This window comes from Pinus tabuliformis, chromosome 8, assembly GCF_031772625.1.
Source record: "Pinus tabuliformis cultivar Carrire ecotype Pingquan chromosome 8, CPIR1, whole genome shotgun sequence".
Taxonomy (NCBI): domain Eukaryota; kingdom Viridiplantae; phylum Streptophyta; class Pinopsida; order Pinales; family Pinaceae; genus Pinus; species Pinus tabuliformis.
This window is the reverse complement of record NC_142294.1, coordinates 737,897,192-737,909,521: the sequence shown is the minus strand read 5'-3', so window position 1 is coordinate 737,909,521 and position 12,330 is coordinate 737,897,192.

Here is a 12,330-nt window from a genome sequence, read left to right as displayed (position 1 = left end):
GTTGGGCCTCCTCGGGAGCCTAAGTTGACGCGATGGGTTTCGGTAATGGCCCGGCATCCTGATGAGGGAGCGGGGGTTGTTCGATTTCCTGATGGTTACTTTCACTGGTTGGAGAACCAGGTCTTTGCGATTCAGGATTTTCCTTATGCCGGAATGGATTTTCGGAATGATCCGGACATGGTTCTTCCACAGGGAGAACAATGGGACGACAGAGGTACTTCATTTTTCACAAATTTTTTAAATTATCTATTTTTTGTTTTTTTTTTTATATATCGTCTCAAAACTGACAGTGACAAATTTTCAAAATGCAGATGTAGGTCCACGGCGTCCGGCCAATCTCCGGGCTTTTGAGAGAAGAGTACCAGCTGCACCAGCACCAGCCCCACAGGATGTGGCCGCAGAGACCTTAGCCGAGCTGGAACAGGATCTAGAGCGTCTGACGGCGGGTATACCAGAGACCACTATAGATGACATTCCTATCCGACTTCAGCGCTATGTGGTCGCAGTCCCAGGACCTTTCAGGAGGTTCTTGTGTAGGGTAGCGCGGGCAGTGGTCTCGTATAGAGAGCACCACCAGTGATTGGCTAGTCACTTTTGTAGACACATGTGACATTTTTGGTTTTTTGTACTTATCATTTTTGCCGATCATAAGGTGTTTTTCAACCTATGATCGAAGACGATGTATATTTTTGACACACTCCTATCTATATATATCATTATTACCGGCTTATTTTGTTAAACATGTGTGATGAAATATTTATAAATTTACATTTATGATTGTTACAAATGTCTATTTAACATTCGAGATGCCATTGCATCTGCTAATGTATTTAAAGACCTTGGAATATGCTGATATTCGATGTAATCAAATTCACGTTCCAAGAGACGCACCCTCAAAAACAATCTTAATAACACTAGATTTCTAATGGCATAGACTCTATTAAGCTGTAATACAATGAGTTTAGAATCTAACCTCACTATCAAACTCCGAATCCCAAATGAAATAGATTCAGATAAAAGTTCAATCATTGCACTGTATTCTGCAATGTTGTTTGTTGTTTGACCGAGGCTCACCCCATGCATAGAAACTAACTCGTCAGAGGGCGAATAGATAACCCAAGCTGCGGAAGAGATATTCCGTGTATTACGACAAGCACCATCAGCAAATCCAATGTACGTTTGGAGAGGCGTCGACATCTGCAATATCAAGAGTAAAACCAAGATAAGCCAAAATAACGACGAAAAACACACTCTCTAAGCTAAGCACACTGTCTAAACTAAGCAAACATACCAGCTAGAAAGAAAAATTAACCTAACTAAATTAACTGAATCTCCATACCCACCATTTTAAGCATAATACCTCTTTAGGTAAAGTCCATTTCTGGGCTTACCCAAAGAGTCCCCATCAAAATCTACCAGCTCATAGGCCCCTTTTGCTAGCTTTCGCTTGACAATGTGGGGCCCATGCCACATGGGAATGAATTTTCCAGCACCTAGTTTATCGTTAGCTTGATCATATAATAGCACTAGGTCGCCTTCCGAAAAATTACGAGGGGTTACGTTACGATCATACTGAGCTTTCATCCTTTTTGCGTGAGTCTCGATTGCCAAAGCAGCATCACGTCGAGTCTCATCTAATTTAGCTAAGTATAACAGACGTTTCTCCTCTTCGGAGGTAGCTGGGAGTAATTCGATAGCCATTTGAAGTGATGGGATTTCGCATTCAATGGGCAACACTGCTTCCAAACCATAAACTAGTTGGAAAGGAGTGAACCCTGTTGATGTTTTTACTGAGGTTCGGTACGCCCAAAGCGCTGAAAATAACATGTTATGCCAATTCGACCGATGAATACCAATGATTCGTCAGATCATGATAACTAGAACTTTGTTGATGGATTCAACCAAACCGTTTGCTTGAGGATAATAAGGAGTAGAACTATCATGGCGTAAACCAAGCTGGCTTGTAAGTTCTGTCATCATAATGTTCCGAAAATGGCGCCCATGGTCAGTGATTATCGCTTGTGGGACACCAAACCTAGCAATAATATGATTGAATACGAAAATTGCTGCCGTCTTGCCACTTGCCTCGAATGTAGGCATCGCCTCGGCCCACTTAGTAAAATAATCAACCGCAAGGATGATATACGCATGCCCCCCGGCCGAGTGAGGGTTACATGTAATAAAATCGATACCCCATTTAGCAAAAGGGCCAACGACAATTATAGGGTGGAGAGGAGCAGGTGGTGCACGCATCTTGCGATCAAACACTTGACAGTTGTGGCATTTCCGGACCGCAATGATACAATATTTAAACATGGACGGCCAGAAATAGCCAGCACGCAACACCTTCTGAGCTGTGGCATACCCAGACATATGACCGCCACATGCCCCAGAGCGACAGTCATTCAAAACCCTTTCTGCCTCTTCGTGAGTTAAGCAACAACGAAAAACCAAGTCCGCCCCACGACGATAAAGAGTATCTCCAATAATTCTGTATTGTTGGGACTGGAATCGAATTTTCCGGCGTTCCGACTTTGAAGCTTCGGGCCGAAAGGATTGGGTTTGGAGATAGACGATTATATCCCCATACCACGGATCTAAAGTGCTGATAAGAAACAGATATTCGTCCGCAATGGGTTCCTCTGCCACAGTTTCCGTGTTAGCACGCGGGAAGTCACACATCAATTCCGCAAAAACTAAGGATTTCTTAGACTTGGACTTCTCGAACTCCAAATCGAACTCCTGCAGGATAACAATCCATTTGGAGTACTTGCCCCTAGCAATTGTTTAGTCAGAATATAGATCATAGAGTTGCAATTCGAAATCACTGTAGTTTTACGGAGAAGAATGTAGTGACGAAAATGCTGGACAGCTTGAACGGCTGCCAGTGCCAACTTTTCCACATGTGAATACTTTAGCTCGGTTGGATTTAACGTCCGACTAAGATAATATATCACATGTTCCGTTCCGAATTCATCTTCCTGAACTAAGACCATTCCAATGGTGGAGTGGGAGGCGGCGAGATACAAAAAGTAATCCTGGTTGTAGTTGGGAGGATGCAGCAACGGTGCATGGGTCAACGCGTGCTTAAGTGCATCGAAAGATTTCTGAGCTATCTCATCCCAAGAGAATTGAGCATTTTGTTTTAACAACCAGGTGAAACCCTTTGTAACCTCGACGTAGTTAGGAATGAATCGACATAAAAAGTTTGCTTTCCCCTGCAAACTTTGGAGTTGGCGCAAACTCGAAGGAGGAGGCAATTTGATGATGGCTTCGACCTTCGAGGGATCAACGCGGATACCGGTTTTTGAAACGACAAATCCTAGCAATCGTCCCACTTCTATGCAGAAGACACATTTGTGTGGGTTCAACCGAATTCGATAATGTCGACACCTCATAAAAATAGCGCGTAAATGGACGAGGTGATCAGCTCGATGTAAAGAATGAGCAGGCAAATCATCGAGGTACGGTTGCACAATGTGTTTGATGTCGTGAAACGCGTAAGACATTGCCCGTTGGAAAGTGGCTCCGGCATTCTTAAGTCCAAAAGGTAATTTTCAATAAGCAAATGTCCCCCAAGGACAAATGAAAGCCGTTTTTGGTTGATCGGCAGGTAGAATATTGATTTGGTTGTAACCAGAAAAACCGTCCATAAAGGAAAATATTTCACTGCCGGCACAATCATCAATTATTTGATCGATATAGGGCGTGGGATAGTTGTCTTTTGGACAAGCACGATTTATATCTCTATAGTCGATGCATATTCTTATTGTTCCTTGCTTCTTGTTAACCGGAACAATATTCGATACCCAATCCGTTAACGGGATCAGATAAATGAAACCTGCTTTCAACAGCTTCTCGACTTCTGCTTTAATCGCAGCCGCTTTCCTAGGGTGTATCTGGCGCAGACGTTGCCGAACGGGTTTAGCGTCCGGGTAGGTCTTGATTTCATGAACAACAATGGAGGGATCAATTCCTGGCATTTCCTCATAGGACCAGGCAAACACGTCGCAGAATTCTTGAAATAGGGCCTTGTATGTTTGAATTTCGTCATTTGTACATGAGGCACCTATATGAATGTTTTCAATAACTCCGGTTTTAACTGAGATGTCAATGGCAATAGTTTGGGAAATGTTTCCCAAATTCAACTCTGAATCAGGATGTTTCATGGGATTCTGAGTGTCCTTGACATATTCAGCTGTAAAAATTGATGAAAAATCATTTTCAAAGTCATCCCCCTCAGGTAAAAACGAAGATCGATGATGAAGATCTTCCCATGGTAGATCGTCTACACTTAGGATTTCGCGAAGTTGTTCGTCAGATGACACGACTTCAGGAAACGTTATCCGTTCTGAGGTTGATGTGAAAAGTGATTCCTCACGGACCACATTCATGTGGTCGAAATGGGTTGAACACGAGTCGGTAAAAGACTGCACAGCTTCATAAGCAATTTCATATGGACTCAAAGGCATGGCATCACCGAATGAGTCTATCTCAGATTCAGATGGGACAACCCAAGGATCATCGTAAATAATAGTGTCTGAAGTAATCATATGAATGGACGCGAATGAAGGGTCTGCATTGATCGAAGGAAAAGGAAAAGTTCCCAGTAAACCGGAATCTTTAACTAATCCTACACCAACATCCTTGTAAGGGATAGTCGTTTTACCGACATGCTGGATACTCTCTGAAGAGGCTGGGTCGGATGAAAAGTAAGCCAGCTGATCTATCATTACGATCTTACCATTATGTGGAAACTTTATAACTCTGAAGACCGATGACACGATCGCTGTCATAGCGTAAGACCAACTGCGACCCAAAAGAAGGTTGTAGTCTAGAGGGGCATCAACCACCTCCACATCCAGACTAACGGTTTTTCCTTCAACCCCTATAGGCAAATCCTGTAGAATGCCAAACGGATGGAACCCACGGCCATCAAAGGCCTTAAGAATCGTCGGGGATTGGTTCAGTGAAGGAGAACCAAGCGATCTCCAACACTGAATCGACATAATACACGTAGAAGCTCCTTCATCAATTACAGTCCGATGAATAGGCCTGTTTTTGACTGTCACTGGAATATGGAAAGCCATCTGATGAGGGAGACGCGGTGTACTATTTTCTAGATCAAAGATTATCAAGTTCGGGTCCTGAATATCAACAGCTCCTATAGCCGACAAGAGTAATTTTCGTTGTGCTGGGCATGATTGCAACACTTCCAAAGCCGACATTGCTGAGGGTGAAACAGCTAAGTCCTCAACAATGTTATAATTCTGAGCTGCTCTCGCATGTGGATTGAAAGCAGACTTTCGAAGTATACCCTTGGCGGGCGGTTTGATTACCAAGTCCGGGTTAGGTTTCTCGATCTGTAGTGGATCGGAACCGGGAGCTGAGGTTGATGGATTAGAATGAGAAGATTCTGCTTCTTTGCCATCAACAGGATTCTTACTACCATAATCTTGCGATCGAGTCGCAATCCGTACATGAGACATCATCAATATGGGTTCTTCACTGGCACTCGAGGAAGAACCTATCATTTTACTCTCCTGCTTCGGAAATGGATCTTTCAAAACAGCAGGAGTTGGGGAACCTTTAACGATTTTCACAACCTCTGCCCGATGAGGGCAATCTCTTGTGAAATGATCTTCTTCACAAATTAAACAAGGATAGCGAGGTTTGCACTTTTCGTCGTTAGATTCCGACTTCTCTTTTTTCTCCTTTGGAGCCTTGTCTGCTTTATCCTTCTTCTTGCCTTTCTTTTTACCACCGTTTTTTGATTTAGCCGTAGATGACTCTACAGCGTGAATGTCGGCGGTAATTTCAGGAGAAGACTCTCCTGTCGGGGAGTCGGGTAAGGTTATTATTGGAGAAGAATTCTTTGAGGATTTCTTCTTACTTTTAGTATTCACCATACCAATCATGCCATCAGCAGCATGAGACCCCGAAGGAGCAGCAACGATTTGATTCGACTTAGGAAGATCTGGGATCTTCTCGTGCAACGTACCCGACTGAGTGTAAACTAAGTCAAGGTACTGGGCTTGAGCAATGACTTGCTCCTCAGTAACTACTCCGGCCTTAGCTACATCTTCAGTAATCTTCGGTAATAATGATTTTACAAACCATTCAGCTAAGATTTGGTCCGGGATAAAAACTTTCACTAAACGCCTTCGACGTCTCCATTCATGAATATGATCGGAAATATAAGTGGATGTCGATTGTTTTAATGAAGTTAATAACTCAGTTCCATTATCGTATCTGACCGGCAACTGAAAATGAGTTAGGAACGAGGTAGCTAACTGGCTAAAATTGTAAAAAGAGGCCCGTGGTAACTCAATGTACCACTTGGCCGCGAGACCAATGAGCGTACGTTGGAAAAGACGTAAGCGGATCGAATCATCCGAGATAGAATTTGAAGCACACCAGAGGTGGTAAGTCATCACGTGATTGGACGGATCCTCTCTAAACTTACCTTCGAACTTGGGTATATCACTGGGCAACTTATTTGGCATTGGCGGCCAGAACGGAAGATATTGAATTGGATCATTCGTTAGGCGCGTCAAGTCGGGTAAATCCAAAGTTGCGATAAACGGTAATTGCCGGTTAGGATCTCTAAAACTCTGGGTCACAAGACCAGTCCCAGGAGGAGGATATCCAGGATAACTTGGAACAGGAATCGCGTTCGGGATATTATATCCTCCTGGAAAACCAGGATTAACCGGACCGTATTGGGGTTGCTGAGGTTGTTGATAAGTGTATCCAGGATACGGTTGATACTGGTAAATCGGCTGTTGGACAGCAGGCCCGTATTGGTACTGTCTCTGGAACGGTTGATAAGTGAATTGTGGTTGACTCGTTACAACAGTACTTAAACCAGGCTGCCCTACAGGCATCTGGACCGTGGTTTGAATCGTAGATCCGGACAACGGTAAAGATGTCTGAGGGGTGGTTGCAGAGACAGTAGAAACCGGAGTTGTCGATACTCCAGAAGTAAGTGTGGTAGATGTTGCGGTAGTTGCAGCAGCCGTTTGAGATGGAGTACTAGGTGCGATTGGTGGCTGAGTAACTACCGAAGTTACAGAAGTTTGAACATTTGACTGGACAGGTTGCGGTTGCTGGGGTGAACCAGAAACTACGGGTTGTCCAGTTTGAGGTGACAACTGTATACTTGGCTGCAACACCTGTTGACCTTGTGATGGATCCCACACTATCATTCCAGGGTATTGACCCGTAACAGGTTGAGGATACTGAGATCCGTAACCAGGTTGAGGGTAGGATTGATAATTGAAGGGTACATTTCCCGTACCTTGAACGTAAGATTGACCTTGAGGTGGTTGATAACCTTGACTCGAGTGTTGACCTTGAGGTTGATAACCTTGGGGTAAATACTGATACTGGGGTTGACCTTGACCTTGAGGTTGATACCCTTGAGGTTGATACCCTTGGGGTTGATACCCTTGAGGTAAATATTGATACTGAGGTTGACCCTGGGGTACATATTGAGGCTGGGGTTGACCTTGAGGCATGTATTGTACTATGGGTACATACTGTCCTTGAGGTTGCCCCCCAGATGCAATTTGTGTACGTTGAGGTTGCCCCCAGGCGTTAATTGAGGCTGCCCCCCAGGCGGTAATTGGCCACCTTGAGGTTGAGAACCGGGAACTGAACCTGACATCATATAAATGTCTCCTACACCCAACGGTCTATTACCATTGTTTCCAGCTAATAACCCATGATCAATGGGTTGAGGAGATGCCCCCGAAAAAGTACCAGAAAGTGATTGATACCCGGAGGGAACAGAAGGACCGCCGTACAAGAGAGATTCAGGAGATTGAGTGAACACAGACGACTGACCAGACATATTTACAGGAGTATAAATACCTCCAGGTGGAAAAGGAGTACGAGGTGGAGAAAAACCTACCCCTGAGTTGTCTAAATAATTGGTTAACGAAAGGTACCAAGTAGTACTTCTAGGTGGACTGTAAAAGATAGATTCACGCTCTCTTAGGTCAAGAGTAGGTTGATCTTCAAGAACAGGGCCTACTTCTTCTGGAGTAAGTTCTTCAATAGCTAACAAACGAGAAGGAAGATTTTTGGTTATGACTCTTTCAATCCTAGGTGAATCAGGAACACTAGAAGTTGGAGTAACAGGTTCAGATATTTCAGGTTCTTCGCCTATATCACTAGTAGATGAAAAACTACCAGCAAGCTCAGAAACTGCAACAGCTTCAGGATTGTAACCTGTTTCTAGACTTTGGTAATCTGGATGGACTACCAACGAAGACTCTCCTTCTTCAGGTGAACCTACTCTACTGCCACTAGGAGGAGTTACGAGGACTTTCAAACCTTCTAGATTACTCGGGTCGTCTCGAGGAGGGTCACCCCGAAGTCTACGGGATCTCCTCAACAATTCGGCCACGGAAACAATCTCAGGAGATTGGCCCCGAAGTCTACGGGACTGTCTCGGTAATTCCGCCACAGTTAAAAACTTTTAACTACTGCACACGCAAACAAAGTAAAATCTCAAAACAAACCACCTAAAGTCTCTAAAGAACCAAACAAATTTGAATCACACGCCTAAAGAATCTAGGGCGTCAAACCATGCACAAACAGTAGCCTTCCGGACCGAAAACGCTAGTTGGTGATGAAGCCCAACATCGCTGAATTCAGTACAGAAGTGGTGGGTGGAACAGTTACCCCGGCAACCTGCTTAATGAATAGACCGGCACAAGTTCCTCCACTTTAACCGTCTCGAGTGAAGTGAACCCCCCGGAAAATCCAAGTGAGTCTAGCCGACGTCTGCTCCAGGTACAGTGGGATCTTCCCTCCACCGTCACCTCGGGTAGAATCCTAAAGATAATGGTCACTAAGGTTACCAACAACAACAAATACACCTGGGGGAACAGTCTACACTCCGACAGCACGCAAGGGCAGAGTATCAAGCTCAATCCCCTTGCCGGCTCCTTGACAATAATCCAAGGTTTACCGACAAGTGACCCCTGGCTCCTCGACAATGGTTAATCCGAGGTTTACCGTTTGTAATACGTGCGTGTCTGGCGTCGTTCCCAACGAGGGAGGATTGATCCCCTCACTGGTTCGGACACGAGCTCGTGCTTCTCCTTTAAGAGGAGCTTTCCCAGAGTATAAATGAAACAGTTGGATTTATCCTACCACAAGATCAGCTACTTGTTTGGTTTTGCTGTCTTGGAGAGTTAATTACTCTCCTACTCCAAGACACTAGCCTGATCTATATTGGTGTTTCAGAGCCCTAGTAAATAAAAGTCACTAAGTTGATTTTACTTTAAGCGTTAATTTTATGGTTTTCCTTAAAGACAAAAGGTAGTGGAGATGAAACTGGTGGTGTGTAGACTCGACTCTCAACCACTACAAAGATGCACCTAAGATGATTTACTCTACTTTTCTTTTTCAATGAATCTCCTAGCTAAGAGAGTTGAGAGAATGCAAATTTTATAGAAAACAACTTTCTTAACAAAGACAATCAAAGAAACAATTCTCTTTATCTTTTCAAAACATGCAACTCATGACCACTAATTATTCTACGAAATTTCCTTTTTCTCCCAAAAGTCTACAAATGCTACCAAAGCAAACTTTTTCCAAAAGAATTTTGTGTTTTTTCTATATTAATAAAGCATGTAAAAACTATTTATCAAATCAAATTTAACAAATCTAACACAATCAAATCAAATTCACTCAAAAGCAAATTAAAAGGAAATTTACCTAAAAGCAAAAGATAATGAGGACAAAAGCCTACAAGGATGATTCCCGGATGTTTTACTCAGTCAAAATGCAACTAAGGATCAGTCCATGCAGAATCATAAACTGATCAAAAAACAAAATCGAAATCTTTTTGTTCTTTTTTCTCAAGAATGAAATTCAAAGTTTTAACAAACAAACTTTTCGAGATTTGCAAAGAGAAGACACAAAGGTAGGTCTCTCACAAGGGTGACTTCTATGACAGGCCCGACTCCTAAGAGGACTGATCAAAACCAAGGAGATCCAAAGTTTGGCAACCTCTAACACCAAAGTCACTACAGAACCAGTTAAAAATCAAACCCTAAGGCAAAAATCCCTATGAATTCCACCAAAACCCTCGACACTAACGGGACAAGTTCAGGTGAAGATCTCTGACAGTAAACTAATGGATCTGGGCAGTAAAAACAAAGTAAAAACAAAATCTAAAGAGCAAAAAGATGAAAAATGAAATTTTCTCAAATTTGACAGGGGTACGCAAGTGATCTGTTGACACAGGCGCGGGTACGCTCTGTGCACACAGTTGCAGTGCGTACAAGTACGCACTGTGCTGAACTCAAAGCCTGCGTACTGCTGGCAAAGCTAAGAAAACTAAAAATCTAAATTGACTCTAAGCTAACCCACCCAAATACACAGCTAGACAGCCAAAAATCAGAAAGCAAGCGCTTTTTCTCAAACCAAAATATCAAATCAAAAAGAACTCAAACACATTCATGGATTCCCCAGCGGAGTCGCCATTTTGTCACTCGGAAAGAGTCGTTAGTGCAGACACAACCGACCTTCCTCGAAGCCTAAGACTTTCTAATGACAAACAAGACAAATAAGAGCAATCCTTCCCTAAATATGCTTTTACAATATGAGAAATCAAGTGTTTAGATCCTACCTGTAATCCAACGCTGTTGTAGTAGTCCAGCTTCGTTGATTCGGATGAGCTCTTCCTTCTCTCCAAAACCTGCATTCACTAACAATCACACGATTAAATAGCACCTGAATATCACATAAAATAAAACATATTTAACATATAGACCAAGGAGTATATGAAACAACTCATAAATAACAAATTGTTGAGAAGAATGGACTAATTTGTATTAAAAGGTAACAAAAGGAACCATTACAACCTGAGCCTTGGTGTTGTGCAAGCTCCTCCCAGGGTCCACAAGAGTTCTCCCTTACTCTGATCAGCTCACCCACCTCCCAATGGAAACAAGCAAAGATGGTAATCTCTCCTCACAAGTTTCTACAAGGAAGTCCTAATTCCAGCAGCATCTACCCTTAGGAATATTCAGCTTTCAACCTCCCCTCCTCCTGGCCCAATGCCTGTATTTATAGTGATCTAGAGGAAGTTAATCAGGTCCACCATTAATGGGATAAACCCCTCTTTTGGGTGGGTTAGCTCCCCTCTTGATGGGATAAGTTCCTCTTCTATAGGGATACATGAACCATCTGGAGGCGCTCCATACACGTCAAACAAGCTTCTAGAATGCTCTAGAAATAACCACAAGTAACTTTTTTGGGGTGAAACTTGCGCTTATTGACCTTTACAGGAGTACGCACCCATTGCTTTACAGACAGAGCGTACAAGTACGTAGGTATTGTGAACTTGGATTGCGTACCCGCAAGTAAGGCTGAGAGAAACTGCGTACCAGAGATAACTTGACTTTAAATGACTTTTCTCTCTTTCTTTGAGTTTGACATGGAAAGCAGAGGCATGAGACTTGCCAAGGAGGATAGTATGACAGGTGATGGAGCCATACAAACTGCAAATAGTCATGGTGACATTTTTTAGTGTAACATGGAGGATCATTCCCCCCATTCTTTTCTGGGAAATATGGAAGTGGTGGAACAAATACATATTTTAAAAATTGATAACTACATGCCGGTATATGAGCGCACTCTATCATGTCACTCTATGTTTATCTCACTTGATACTAGAAATAAAAAAGATAACCACAAGCGACCAAACCCACAGCTGGAGTATCCGGCAGGCTTTTTCGATGACGCGACTCAAATAAACACATGTGGATGTGGCTTTTGGATATCTCTATCCAAAGAACAAGAATACAGGGTTCACTGGAATGCGGGCAGTGGCACAAATACTAGGGTTGAAGCAATGGCCCTCTGGGGCCTTATATGGTTCACACACTTCCTCAACATCCCTGACATCCATATATATGGGGACTCCAAGATTATTATTGATCATGTTAATGGATGTGCTAAAATCAACCAACAACTGCTCCTTGGATGGCTATGGAAAATCAACAATCTATGGACACAGTTTAGTAATTCAACAATCATGCATATAGGAAGAGAACACAACCAACTAGCAGATGAACTTTCAAAGAAGGGTCTTCAGGAAAACCTTGGCGATATGCACATTGAAATCAAATTGGGGGACAAAGTACTGGATGTTGGGGAATTTCCTTTTCCTGGGTAACTATAGTAGGTTCTTTTTTGTATACTTTTGTGTATCTTTTTCCTTTTTTTTGAATATGCAGGCCTCATGTCCATGGATGTGATTATATGTTTTTTGATGAGGAGGGAACATTGTATCTGTATGAATCCTCA